Here is a 14,150-nt window from a genome sequence, read left to right on the forward strand (position 1 = left end):
TTTCCTCTTTGATTTCTTCAGTGATCTTTTGGTTATTCAGTAGCATATTTTTTAGCCACCATGTGTTTGTATATTTTACAGTTTTTTTCCTGTAGTTGATATCTAGTCTCATAGCATTGTGGTCAGAAAAGATACTTGATACGATTTCAATTTTCTTAAATTTACCAAGGCTTAATTTGTGACCCAAGATATGATCTATCCTGGAGAATATTCCATGAGCACTTGAGAAGAAAGTGTATTCTGTTTTTTTTTTGATGGAATGTCCTATAAATATCAATTAAGTCTATCTGGTCTAATGTGTAATTTAAAGTTTGTGTTTCCTTATTTATTTTCATTTTGGATAATCTGTCCATTGGTGAAAGTGGGGTGTTAAAGTCCCCTACTGTGTTACTGCTGATTTCCCCTTTTATGGCTGTTAGCATTTGCCTTATGTATTGAGGTGCTCCTGTGTTGGGTGCATAAATATTTACAATTGTTTTATCTTCTTTTTGGATTGATCCCTTGATCATTATCTACTGTCCTTCTTTGTCTCTCATAATAGTCTTTACTTTAAAGTCTATTTTGCCTGATATGTGTATTGCTATTCCAGTTTTCTTTTGATTTCCATTTGCATGGAATATATTTTTCCATCCCCTCACTTTCAGTCTGTATGAGTCCCTAGGTCTGAAGTGGGTCTCTTGTAAACAGCATATATTTACGTCTTGTTTTTGTATCCATTCAACCAGTCTATGTCTTTTGGTTGGAGCATTTAATCCATTTACATTTAAGGTAATTTTCGATATATATGTTCTTATTACCATTTTCTTAATTGTTTTAGGTTTGTTATTGTAGGTCTTTTCCTTCTCTTGTGTCTCCTGCCTAGAGAAGTTCCTTTAGCATTTGTTGTAAAGCTGGTTTGGTGGTGCTGAATTCTGTTAACTTTTGCCTATCTGTAAAGTTTTTAATTTCTCTGTTGAATCTGAATGAGATCCTTGCTGTGTAGAGTAATCTTGGTTGTAGCTTTTTCCTTTTCATCACTTTAAATATGTCCTGCCACTCCCTTCTGGCTTACAGAGTTTCTGCTGAAAGGTCAGCTGTTAATCTTATGGGGTTTTCCTTTTATGTTATTTGTTGCTTTCCCCTTGCTCCTTTTAATATTTTTTCTTTGAATTTAATTTTTGATAGTTTGATTAATATGAATCTTGGCATGTTTCTCCTTGGATTTATCCTGTATGGGAATCTCTGCATTTCCTGGACTTGATTGACTATTTCCTTTCACATGTTAGGGAAGTTTTCAACTATAATCTCTTCCAATATATTCCCAGACTGTTTTTTTTCTCTTCTTATTCTGGGACCCCTATAATTCGAATGTTGGTGCATTTAATGTTGTCCCAGAGGTCTCTGAGACTGTCTTCAATCCTTTTCTTTCTTTTTTCCTTATTCTGGTCTGTGGCAGTTATTTCCACTATTTTATCTTCCAAGTCACTTATCCGTTCTTCTGTCTCAGTTATTCTGCTATTGATTCCTTATAGAATATTTTTAATTTCATCATTGTGTTGTTCGTCATTGTTTGTTTGCTCTTTAGTTCTTCTAGGTCTTTTTAAAAGTTTCTTGTATTTTCTACATTCTATTTCTGAGATTTTGGATCATCTTTACTAACATTACTCTGAATTCTTTTTCAGGTAGACTGCTTATTTCCTCTTCATTTGTTTTGGTCTTGTGGTTTCTTACCTTGCCACTTCATCTGCTGCAGATTTCTCTGTTTTCTCATTTTGTTTAACTTGCTGTGTTTGGGGTCTCCTTTTCGCAGGCTGCAAGTTGGCATTTCCCGTTATTTTTGGTGTTTGCCCCCAGTGGGTGAGGTTGGTTCACTGGGTTGTGTAGGCTTCTTGGTGGAGGGGACTGGTGCCTGTGTTCTGGTGGGTGGGGCTGTATCTTGTCCTTCTGGTGGGCAGGGCCACATCTGGTGGTGTGTTTTGGAGTGTCTGTGAGGTTAGTATGATTTTAGGCAGCCTCTCTGCTAATTGGCTGGGTTGTGTTCCTGTCTTGCTAGTAGTTTGGCATGCGGCATCCAGCACTGGAGCTTGCTGGTGGTTGGGTGGAGCTGGGTCTTAGTGTTGAGATTAAGATCTCTGGGAGAGTGCTCACCGAATGATATCATGTGGGGCTGGGAGGTTTCTGGTGGTCCAATGTCCTGGACTTGGCCCTCCCACCCAGGAATCTCAGGCCTGACACCTGGCTGGAGCACCAAGACCCTGCCAGCCACACAGCTCAAAAGAAAAGGAAGGGAGAAAAAAAAACAAAAAACAAAAAAACGATCAGACAGAACCCTAGGACAAATGGTAAAGCAAACCTATACAGACAAATCACACAAAGAAGCATACACATACACACTCACAATAAGAGAAAGGAAAAAATATATATATATACATATATATAAAAAGAAAAAGGAAGAGAGCAACCAAGCCAATAAACAAATCCTCCAATGATAATAAGCACTAAATACTATACTGAGATAAACATAAAACCAGAAACAAATTAGACACAGAAAGCAAACCCCAAGTCTACAGTTGCTCTCAAAGCCCACCACCTCAATTTTGGGGACATTCGTTGTCTACTCAGGTATTCTTCAGAGGCAGGGTTTATCAAGTTGATTATGGGGCTTTAATTTGCTGCTCCTGAAGTGTGCAGAGAGATTTCCTTTTCTCTTCTTTGTTCACACAGCTCCTGGGGTTCAGCTTTGGTTTTGATCCCACCTCTGTGTGTAGGTCGCCCTCGGGCATCTGTTCCCTGCCCAGACAGGAAGGGGTTAAAGTAGCAGCCGATTAGGGCTCTTTTGCTCACTCAGACCTGGGTGGAGGGAGGGGTACTGTAGTCATAACTGGAACGTGGGGCAAGCCTGAGGTGGCAGAGATCAGCATGACATTGCACCAGCCTGAGGCAAGATGTGTGTTCTCCCGGGGAAGTTGTCCCTGGATCTCAGGACCCTGGCACTGGCGGGCTGCATAGGCTCCCATGGGGGGTGTGGGTAGTGACCTGCACTTGCACACAGGATTCTTGGTAGCAGCCGCGGCAGCTTTAGCGGCTCATACCTGTCTCTGGGGTCCTAGCTGATAGCCGTATCTCGCACCTGTCTCTGGGGCTCACTTAGGTGGTGCTCTGCCTTCTGTGGGCACACAGAGCGGGAATGCCCTCTCCTCATGCACTCTGAAACAAAGGTCTCTTGCCAGTCTGGCAGGTCCAGACTTTTTCCCAGACTATGTCCCGGCTAGCTGAGGCACACTAGCCCCCTTTAGGCTGTCTTCACCGAGGGCCTTTTTTGGATCACGAGCTTCTCATTGTATTTCACATGGTGGAAGGGGCTGGGAGCTCCTTGGGTTCTTTTTTTAAGGCACTAATCCCATTCATGAGAGCCACACCCTCATGATTTAAGTACCTCCTAAAGGCCCCACCTCCTAATACCATCACACTGGGATTAAAGTTTCAACATGTGAATTTTGGGGGAGACACAAACATTCAGACCACAGTTCAAGGTAAAGAATGGTCACACAATTTCCTTGGATAAGTAAATCTCTTAGACATAATTTGACTAGACTGAGAATAAACTGGTAATAGGCCACAGAAATTTTAATTTGCATGTTTTCTATAAAGAATGGCCCAAAAACTGTTTCTACAGGCCTTCTCAACCAGACCGTAAACACTTTGAGGGGAGGGCCTTGGTCTTATTTATATTTATTCTCTCAACAGGAATGAACACAGGAATAAACAGTGAGGGTGGCACAGGTATTCCTGTTGCTTCTTGGTGCAACCTGAGTTAAATTCTGGTAAGAGAGGAAGATGGAAGTTGTCAAAGGTTGCACTCACGATTGGGAGTATCAAGCTAGAAAAGTCACCTATGTGGTATCTATTCCTCCCCCATCCAAATGATATAAACTTCATTTCTCACAAGCAGCATGGCCTTGGCATGTTAGCAACTTCTCAGTTTCCCCATCCGTAAAATGGGGTAAAGTAGTACTACCCTACAGAAATATCTTGAGAATTAACTTGAAAGCTAAGAGCTTTGCACAGCAGTAAACTGTAAGCCATGGAGACATATGTGGGGGGCTTGACAGTGAAGTAAGTGACCTTGGTTATGACTCTTCGAGTATAATCCACTTAGCACCTGGCATCCTGAAGATCTCCTCCCTTCCTGTTCTGTCCTCTAAATGGTCTGCACCCTTTCTCCCAGGGGGTAGGGATGCTTCTGACAAGTATCTCCTCTCTACTCTTGACAGGTTACTTCATCTTTCATTTATTGTCTCTGTGGCAGTCCAGGTCTCAGGAGATAGAAACCACACAGTAGGCTAATCAGTAGGGGTTTAATGTAAGAAGATTAATTATGATAAAGGATAACCATATGATGTAAGGGAGAGAAAGCATTCGATGTGTGAGGAAGACTCACTGAAAGAATATCCACTAAACTGAAATACTTGTAGTTTGTTGCTGATGTATGAGTTTTCAGGTTCTTGAATTAATAGTTATTTGAGGTCTAGGGCCACAGGCCAGTGATGAGAGGACTTGGGGAGGTTTGGAAATAAAACCAACCTCAAACCGTACCCCGTTCTCCATTGTGTTTTACTTCCTTTTTTAACATAGCTTTTCTAGAGATAGGTTATTCTTCTAAAGGTTGTTGCTATTAGATATTTCAAATAAAGTCTTGTAAAGTTGTCAAAAATGTACCTCAATTTACAGGTAGGACATGGGGGTAGTCTAGTGTAGATGTTAGTGCTTGATAAGTAGTGCAAAGCTTTTATTAGTGAAACTTCAATAGAATTATTCCTATGAAATCTGGCCAACTGGCCTCTTGCAGATTCTATAGTATTTATTATACTCTATTTATGCCACATCATTAACCTAAGAAGTAAGGTTTCCTTTTTTTAGGGGATAAAATATTCTCTTTTAATTTTTGGAATTTCAAATATCAAATAAGGAAGTGACAGTAAAATCATAAATATGAATGCAAAAGAAGAAGTGGCTGCAAACATAATGTGAGTATGAGTGTGTTTGTGTGTGTGTGTGTGTGTGTGTCTATGTATGTATACTAAAACAAATAGACTATCACTTCACATTTTGGAATATGCCCACAAAGGATTTTGTGCCCATAAATTCTTCGCATTTAAACCTGACTTGTTCCAGTGGGTCTTTTACAGGAGCTCCCAGGTATGCTGTGTCCACTTCGCCGGTCCTGCTCTCACCAAACACAGTGCAAGACCAGGGTAAGTGATGGAAGAGCCTGGATCAGGAGGTGCCTCCACTCTTGGTTCTGCTGTAGCCTTGTGATAACTTGTGCTATGACTTAGCTTTTCTGGACTATTGTTTACTCATCTGAAAAGCAAAGTGTTAGAATTTGATAATCCCCCATGTCCTTTTCAGTACTGATACTACACAAACTACTTTTAGTTTAAGAGGAGAAAAGAAAAGCTGTTGTGTTTATCTCATAACCTCTAAATTTTACCCAACATATCATTAGATTTTCCTCTTCCTTGAGAGAGGAAAACAGAAGATTATATACAGTTCAAGCATAGTTTCAAATCATTTAAAGTGCTGTGTAGACGTATTAAAGTTATCGAAAGTGGGCAGGAGTTATAACAGTGTATGGTCAATTTTTTTCAGCCTGCATTTTCCCTTCTTGGACTAATACATGTCTCCTGGCATGAGTGGTGGAGAAACAGACACATCTCCAGATGTTTCCATATTAAAGGAGTTTCATTTTTGGTATTAATTAATAGCAAATATAAAAGAGAGAAAAAGTATACTCGAATCCATACAAAATTTTATGGCAAAACATGCTACCAAATCTGAAATATCATCAGCGCAGGGCAAAAAAAGTTAATATGAGTGAGGTTATCATTAATCTCTAGCATAAAATTTATGTATTTCCTGGCATTTGGCTGCATTCTATAATATTACTACATTTTACCACTGTGACATGTTCAACCCCATTCATTCTCATTTTTTCCTGGTTGTAACATTAAATTATAGCTGATCTTTCCCAATCTTATCTCTACTTCCGTGGAGAGATGGAGTCATTCTATACAGCCCTTGGATTCTGAGAATTCCAAAGCAGAGTTATTATGTCCAGAATTGAAAGCTGCTCGTTTCCGTTAGAAAACGCAATGGGTAATGCTGTTTGAGTTGCTTTTTTTCCTTTTGTGGGTATGACAGCTGGGAATTGAGAGCTACAGAGCCTAGAAACTCTATTTATATTATATTTGACCAATTTAAAACAATTAAACACTTTTGCTCTTATTATCTTATAAAACAGAGAAATAATGATAATGATCCTTACTTATAGTGTCTTCTCAGTGACAGAAACTGTGATAGAAAAGTTGTTATATGATATTAAACCATTCTCAGATGCTTCAACACTATGAGATGAATATTCGTACTCACATTTTAGAGATGAGATTTGAAGATACTAAAAATTGCCCAAAGTCTCATAATTACTTAGCATCAAGGTTAGGATTGAATTCAGTTTGAATGGAACTGAAATATCTGTGCTTTTAAGCACTTGCAAACTTTTCACATCAGAACAGAGAACCAAGGTAAATAAGAACATACAGGAACTATTTAAAAACAGAAATGATTCTTAAGATGGCTGCACTGTAATGTTTCTCCAACTGCAATATATCAGAATTTGTATTCAGTGAACAAATATTTGCATGTCCACAGTTTAATTTAGTTAAGCAAACCTGTATTGGACACCTGCTGTGTTCAAGGGGCAGGCCGCCAGAGATTAAACAACAAAGTCAGTAAGACAGTTTCCAACCTCGAGGAAATATGGTTCTGTTCACTATGATCTGAGAGTCAAGAGTGGTATAAAAGAGAGACAAATAAAACACTTTATAGGCAAAGAGAAAGAGGTGCTATAGTCTTACTAAAAGAAGGGAAGGTTTTCTAAGGGAAGCAACATTTGAGCTGAGCCTTGAAGGTTATATTCAAAGACCCTCTGTCTTGGTTAATTTCTAATTTGATTATTTTTCAAGCCTAAAGAAACAGTGAAATATAGAAGAGACACTATATCGTAGTGGTTCCCTGGATCCACATCCTGCCTAAGCCCCTAACGATTGTACAGCCCTTGACCAGTTGGATAACCTTTCTCCTTTGTTTATCTAATCTGCCAAGTGGGAATAATAAATCTGTCCACCTTACAGTGAAGCACCGTACAGGTTCCACAAGTGCTTGTTCTTCATAGTGTGTGTAAAGCAGCCTTTCTGCAAGTTGAATTACTCTGAGCATTCAGTTCCTAATCTGAAAACAGAGATTAAGTTCAATGATTTTAAAATATTGAGTTTCAAACCTTGACAATAATGAATATTTGTGGGATAAATTGATACATGAGTTTACCTTCTTCCAGTAGATTTTTCCAGATGAGGGTTCTAGGACACAGCTGTGATCACAAACCTGATGGCTCGGATCCACAGAGTTCTGTGATTCATACAGGTGACTGGAATATGCAAAGTCTGGAATGACTCATTTATTTGCAACACAAATAATTAATAAATTCTAACCAAAATCTTGGTGCATATAGAATTGCAAGGTATGAAATCAGTAAAAATTGTAGACAGCTCAATTTGAAAAAGACTTGAAGATGGATTCTTAGCTATTAATGAAGAATACATCTTATACCCTTATAATTACTCCCTTATAATAAAGGGTGTAATGTTTTAAAGGGACCCAGAGATGTTGTGTGTTAACTGGAATGACAAATTTAAGAGAGAAATCATTGTATAGAGCAAAATAAATCTACCTTCTGATAGAATCACAAAAGTAGTTGATTAAAAGAATGCCTCAATGATATACAAATGGGCAATAAGCACATGAAAAGATGCTCAACACCACTGAGTTCTCAGGGAAATGTAAATCCAAACCACAATGAGATACGACTTCACAACCATTAGGATAACTATAATCTAAAAGACAGTAAGAGGTGTTGGCCAGGATGTGGAAAATTGGAACACTTATACAATTTTTTTGTCCATCAGTTCATAAATGGATAGATAAAATATGGTCTATCTCCTCAACTGAATGTGGGGCAACAAGAAGGAATGGATCACTGGTACATGATACAATATACATGAACCTTGAAAACATGTTAAGAGAAATAAGCCAGTCATAAACTACCACATACTGTACGTTCCTGTTAATATGGAACATCCAGAATAAGCCAACTTATAGAGACAGAAAGTAGATTAGTGGTTTTGTAGGATTGGGTGGGTTGGAGGGAAATGAAGAATGACTGCTAATAGGTATGGGGTTTCATTTTGGGGTGATGAAGGTATTCTAAAATTTGTGGAGGAGATGGGTGCACAAATCTGTGAATTTACTAAAAAAAAAAATACACACTGAATTGCACACTTCAAATGGGTGACTTAGAAACGTTATGATGACATTATAAATGTGAAGATATAAAGGTAACCAAAGAAGAAAGCATCTTTTAGTTGTGTATTATATATGAGTACTGGATGGAGGGCATTAGGTAAAAAAGAAGAAAATGAAAGAGAAAGAGAGAAAGGAAGGAAGAAAGGAAGGAAGGAAGGAAACTCAACAACAAAAAAAACAAACAACCCAATTGAAAAATGGGCAGAAGACCTTAATAGACATTTCTCCAAAGAAGACATACAGATGGCCAGTAGGCACATGGGAAGATGCTCAACATCACTAATTATTAGAGAAATGCAAATCAAAACTGCAATGAGGTACCACCTCACAGTGGTCAGAAAGGCCATCATTAAAAAGTCTACAAATAACAAATGCTAGAGAGGGTGTGGAGAATAGGAAACCCTCTTACACTGTTGGTGGGAATGTAAGTTGGTGCAGCCACTATGGAAAACAGTATGGAGGTTCCTCAGAAAACTAAAAATAGAATTACCATATGATCCAGCAATCCCACTCCTGGGAATATACCCGGACAAAACTATAATTAGAAAAGATACATGCATCCATATGTTCATAGCAGCACTATTTACAACAGCCAAGACATGGAAACAACCTAAATGTCCATTGACAGATGAATGGATAAAGAAGATGTGGTACATATATACAATGGAATACTACTCAGCCATAAAAAATGAGCAAAATAATGCCATTTGCAGCAAGATGGCTGCGACTAGAGATTATCATACTAAGTGAAGTAAGTCAGAAAGAGAAAGACAAGTATCATATGATATCACTTATATGTGGAATCTAAAATATGGCATAAATGAGCCTATCTACAAAACAGAAACAGACTCACAGACATAGAGAAAGGACTTGTGGTTGCCAAGGGGGAGGGGGGTGGGGGAGGGATGGACTGGGGTTTTGAGGTCAGCAGATGCAAACTATTACATTTAGAATGGATAAACAGCAAGGTCCTAATATACAGCATGGGGAACAATATTCAATACCCTGTGATAAACCATAATGGAAAAGAATAGACAAAAAGAATGTATATATGTGTATAACTGAGTCACTTTGCTGCCGTACAGCAGAAATTAACACAAGACTGTAAATCAACTAGACTTCAATTTTTAAAAAAAGCAGAGAGAGAGAGAGAGAGAGAGAAAGAAAGAAAGAAAGAAAGAAAGAGAAGAAAGAAAGAAAGAAAGAAAGAAAGAAAGAAAGAAAGAAAGAAAGAAAGAAAGAAAGAAAGAAAGAAAGAAAAAGAAAGAAAGAAAGAAGGAAAATTCCAGTGGAAACAAGGAAAAACATCAGAAAAGTCTGACTGAAAGTCTCCTGCAGGGTCTTATCTCAATGTTCAGCATGAAAAGGACACTGCGCTGTCACTCTTTCTGAAGAGTTTTCAGATTTTTTTCACCAAAACTCTTTAGCTATAGAGAAGAAAGTTTTCATAGCTGTGCCTCTAGGATGGTATTTTGAACTAAGAAAGAAGCAGTCGTGGGTCAGAGATAAATGTCCTGAATTGCGATGGAAAGAGCAGCGTGGAAATCATGTTCCCACTCCCTTTCCTTTGTTTCTAGGACCAGGGTGACTCAGACCAGGGCTGGGTCAGAACTGTCAAGCAAGAACCCTATCATTGCCCTTTTCCAAACTTAATTGTTCCCTCTCTTAAATCCACGAGAGACAGTCAGAAACACAGCCACAAATGAAGGAGCCAAAATAGCCTGTAATTGCTACTCCTGAAACAATGCAGTCTCTGAAAGAAAAATCCTGGCAGTTAATTAAAAATTGTGGCAATGTCTTTATGGTGCTGGTGCCTCTGTGCTTCAGTGATGACTGCATTTCCAAAAGGGCTCAGGCACCAGAGATAATTGCTGGGTGGGCTATGAAAAGTCGTTGGCTTTCTTTGGAAAAAAAACTTGCAGGAGTAAAATTCACAAGTTTCATAGTGCCCACATCAAGCCTAAAGAGATTTTGATCAACTGTGTTGGTGTTATATTTCCCATTTGTTACCATTTTATTTTGATACTTAAAACTTTATAAAGCAACATAAAGTTAAAAACAGAATTGCTATATACCTAGTGGGAAAAAAGTTTTGTAGACTTCTGAATACAATAAAATGTATTTCTTGAAACTGTCTTGAATTCAGATAAACTTGGAGACATTTAATGCACTTGAATTGGGCAATGATGGCTTAACAAAACTTTGCTAACATTCAACCATAGGGTCAGGACTAATAATATTTAAAATTAGTTCCATGATTCTCTTCCCTGGGCTACACATGAATTAGTACAGTTTGGTGAAAGGGCTCTAAATAAAGGGCATGAGATCTGAGTCTGTGACCTTGAGGAAGGACACAGGCCCTCAGGGCTCCAGTTTCTCCCTCATGAAACTAGGACTTTGGATCCACACGTTTCAGGCTGCCTTCAGTCCTAGTAGTCTCTGATTCCAGATTAGTGTTATAAAACTAGTCAGAGGAGACAAGTAACATTTTCTGATTTGGGAAATAATAAAGACTAAGTCGTGTTTAGAACTAAAGATACCATTTAGCAAAAGACCATTTGTGACTTTGAAACTTTTTTCAGTATTTCATTTCTGATGTCTGGTCGGTGCAGAAGTTCGGGTTCTGTCACTGTACTTGATCTTCAACAGATACATCTATAACGCCCTGAGTTTACTGGTACATAGAAGAAGGGGAGAGATTCCAGGCCTAGAATGTAGTACATGCATGTTTGTATTTTTTTTTTTCAATCTCTTTGAGATGCTTGCTGCATTTTTCTCTTTTACTTAGTTTTTTTTTTTTTTTCTTTTACTTAGTTTTAGAAGATCCATCCACCCACCACTCTCAGGCATCAGGGCTTAGACTGTACTTGGGCAGAGAGACCCACAGGCCAATAATTACCTTCATCACTAAGACTGCCTTATAAAAACTTTACACACACAAGGAAGAATTTATTCAATACTGCTGCAATAAGGAGGGAGAGTAAACTCAACTCTGCTGAAATAAAAAGCAGGAGGGTTCCTAATCTGGGGTAAGCTAGTGGAAAATTAAACACTGGAGGACATTAGGGGAGATTGAATGCCAGGAGAAGTTTTACATCTCCAGGTGGCAGAGAAGTAACTTACAATTGCAAGTTTTCTAAAGTAAATGCTTGAAGAAAAGGGAGGCAAGGGGGCCTATAGTCAAGCTGAGGGGAACTTCAAGGCATCTTAGTCAAGATAAAACGTGCTCTGAGAACACTCAGAAAGGAAAGAGTTCATTTACTTAGATGAAAATCATGTCTTTAGAGAAAGACGTAGATTTCAACTGTCTGTCCCCCATCGCTTACCTCCGTCTCCCATTAAATCATAATCGAAGTTTTAATGGGCAGTTTCTTATGAACAAGAGGAAAAGAAATTGTTGTGACTTGTGAAGGACTTGATTCATGATTGTGTAAGGTGGTGGCCTGACTATAACTAAATGTGTTTTCTAGTTCTCTCTCTCTGCGTAGTCTACTTAGTGATTTTCATGACTGTGAACTCCACGTAAATGGTATGATTAAGTAACAGAAAAGGAGGCAGATGATGGCAAGGAAAGGAGAAATGGGAACGGAGAGGAGAGAGACTCCTGACTGGTTGAAACCTCCACCTCGTGGTCCAGCCTTACTGGGTGTTACATCTGCGTAGACTCTAAGCAGAGCCATTGCATCAGGGGCGCCTGGGCACCTGGCTCAGGAGAGGGGGTAATGAACCCTGAGGGGTGCTGTTGAAGACAAGATTGTCCAGGTGGTTGGAAAAAAGAGGAGAACATGGCAACGTATGAAATAGGGATCCCTGTGCACCAGGGAAGCTGTTTTCTTTGTGTCTCTTTGGTTTTTTTACAGCCTGAGTGAAGGCTCAATGAATAAAGTATTTATGAAGGCTTGGCTAAGAATGCCATATTACTCTTAATTGCTAAAAGGCAGCTGCCATTACAAAGACCACAAACCCACACATAAACATTTCCACACTCATATAGCTGAGACTAATATTTAAACAAAATAATATTTATATTTTCTGTCCATTTCTCTCTCTTTTTTAAAGCACTTAACCTATGTAATACTAACATTGTAACACAAAATGAAAGGAAGATCCTGCTAACAAAGCTATATTTAATTCTGTCAGGAAGATTGCACCAGAACATTCAACAAGTCAAATTCATTTCCCCTTAAAAAATAGTATATTTTGGCCAACTCTTCATGTGGGTAGTAGCAAAGCTTTCATTTAAGGTTCAAAACTAAGTTTCAGAAAGGCTTCCTTATGAATTTAAACCTTTCTGTGAACTTTTAAAACATAACTCTCTGTACCTGTCATACTTGTGAGGGTTGTGTGTGTGTATGTGTGTGTGTGTGTGTGTGTGTGTGACTTAAGAAGATGGGTACAAAGATTATGTACCAGTTAATGAATTTAAAGCATATCAGTAAGAGAAAAATAAAATAGCGTAAAAGAAGATTAAAAATATGCTACGAAAGTGAGTTAGAAGTGGAAATGAGGCAGGGGGAAGAGAGGGAGAGAGAAATAAATTAGGAAGAATTAGGTAAGAGGTAGTTAATAATTTAAGAAAGAATTTCCTAGAAGTAGGAAAAATGGGAAAAGGAATATGAGAAGGCTTGGTGTCTCTGCACCCACCCTAACTATCCTTGACAGTGTTCCCAGGGCCACACTTCACTGAAGCAGGACACTTCACACTTGTTAAACTACATTGTACACAAGGTAAGGGAGGAGAAGAGTAAAACCAGAACAAAAAGTAAAGAAAGTAGATACAATGATGGAAACATACCTGAATTAGTGGCAATTGGGTTAAGGAATGTGATAAGCCAGTGAGCTAAGGGACTTTTACATATTTAGAATTGAGAGCTTAAAAATGACCAAGCAGAATGTCAAAGTTGCCCAACAAGTGACATTGCTATCAGCATAAGAATGGCTGATTAGATTTCCAATTGAATGTCAAAACACATTCAAATTAAATTTCTCTTATTACTGTGCCACTAAAATTTAAAAACCCACCGAATACATTGGAAATGGCCGATTTACCATGGACTTGCACATGTTTTTGAACATTCCAGAATACTAAAGCAACATAGGTATCCATCAACTATTCTCCTCAGTTAGCCAAGACTTCATCAGTTCTTCAACAGTTCAGAGACTCCACAATACAATGCTGTTGAGACAGCCTACATTTACCAATTTATTAGTATATTTATTTAAACAATGTGCATCAGGAAAACATCGGGGCATTGCTTTGTTTACCACGGGCAAGGAACTGTGAGAGGGTCTCTTCATTATTGCGTTCTTGTCAACCAGGGTGCAGGATTAATGCTACTTTCTAATGTGAATGCCACGATCCTAAGAGGAAAGTAACCTAAAAGTTGACTTGACATTCAATTGGATGTTCAACTATTTTGACTCCTAATATGTGACATCCACCTGGGGAATAATTTCACAGGTATTTATTTTAATACTTACAAGAAAACTGTGGATAAGGTATTCTTGTTCAAGTTTTATATGTGAGTCAACCGTACCTCAGATAGGTTAGGAAGACCACTCATATTCACACTTGACAAGAAGAAAACCTAACATTTGAATCCAAGTCTTCAGAGACCCAGTTTTTGTGTCATATAGTGTTTTTTCACAAATCTAGAGAAGTAACTCTTAGCAGAGGGAAAAAGAACAAGCACGTCCTAGATGCCTGTAGCCTTATGGCCAGAATTGGCCTACCCTGATTTTTGTGTTTA

General features: G+C 38.5%; 1 long non-coding RNA gene across 1 annotated transcript in view; it reads left to right on the forward strand.

Moving 5' to 3' along the window:
* LOC309634534 overlaps nucleotides 1–5,580 on the forward strand; it is a 61,778-nt gene extending 56,198 nt beyond the window's left edge. The window contains exon 2 of the long non-coding RNA XR_014248189.1: nucleotides 5,169–5,580. This is a non-coding gene — a long non-coding RNA (uncharacterized lncRNA). The remainder of the gene's footprint in view (nucleotides 1–5,168) is intronic.
* The last annotated feature ends 8,570 nt before the right edge of the window (nucleotides 5,581–14,150 follow it).

Source organism: Balaenoptera borealis, assembly GCF_965194805.1.
Source record: "Balaenoptera borealis genome assembly, chromosome: 9".
NCBI lineage: Eukaryota > Metazoa > Chordata > Mammalia > Artiodactyla > Balaenopteridae > Balaenoptera > Balaenoptera borealis.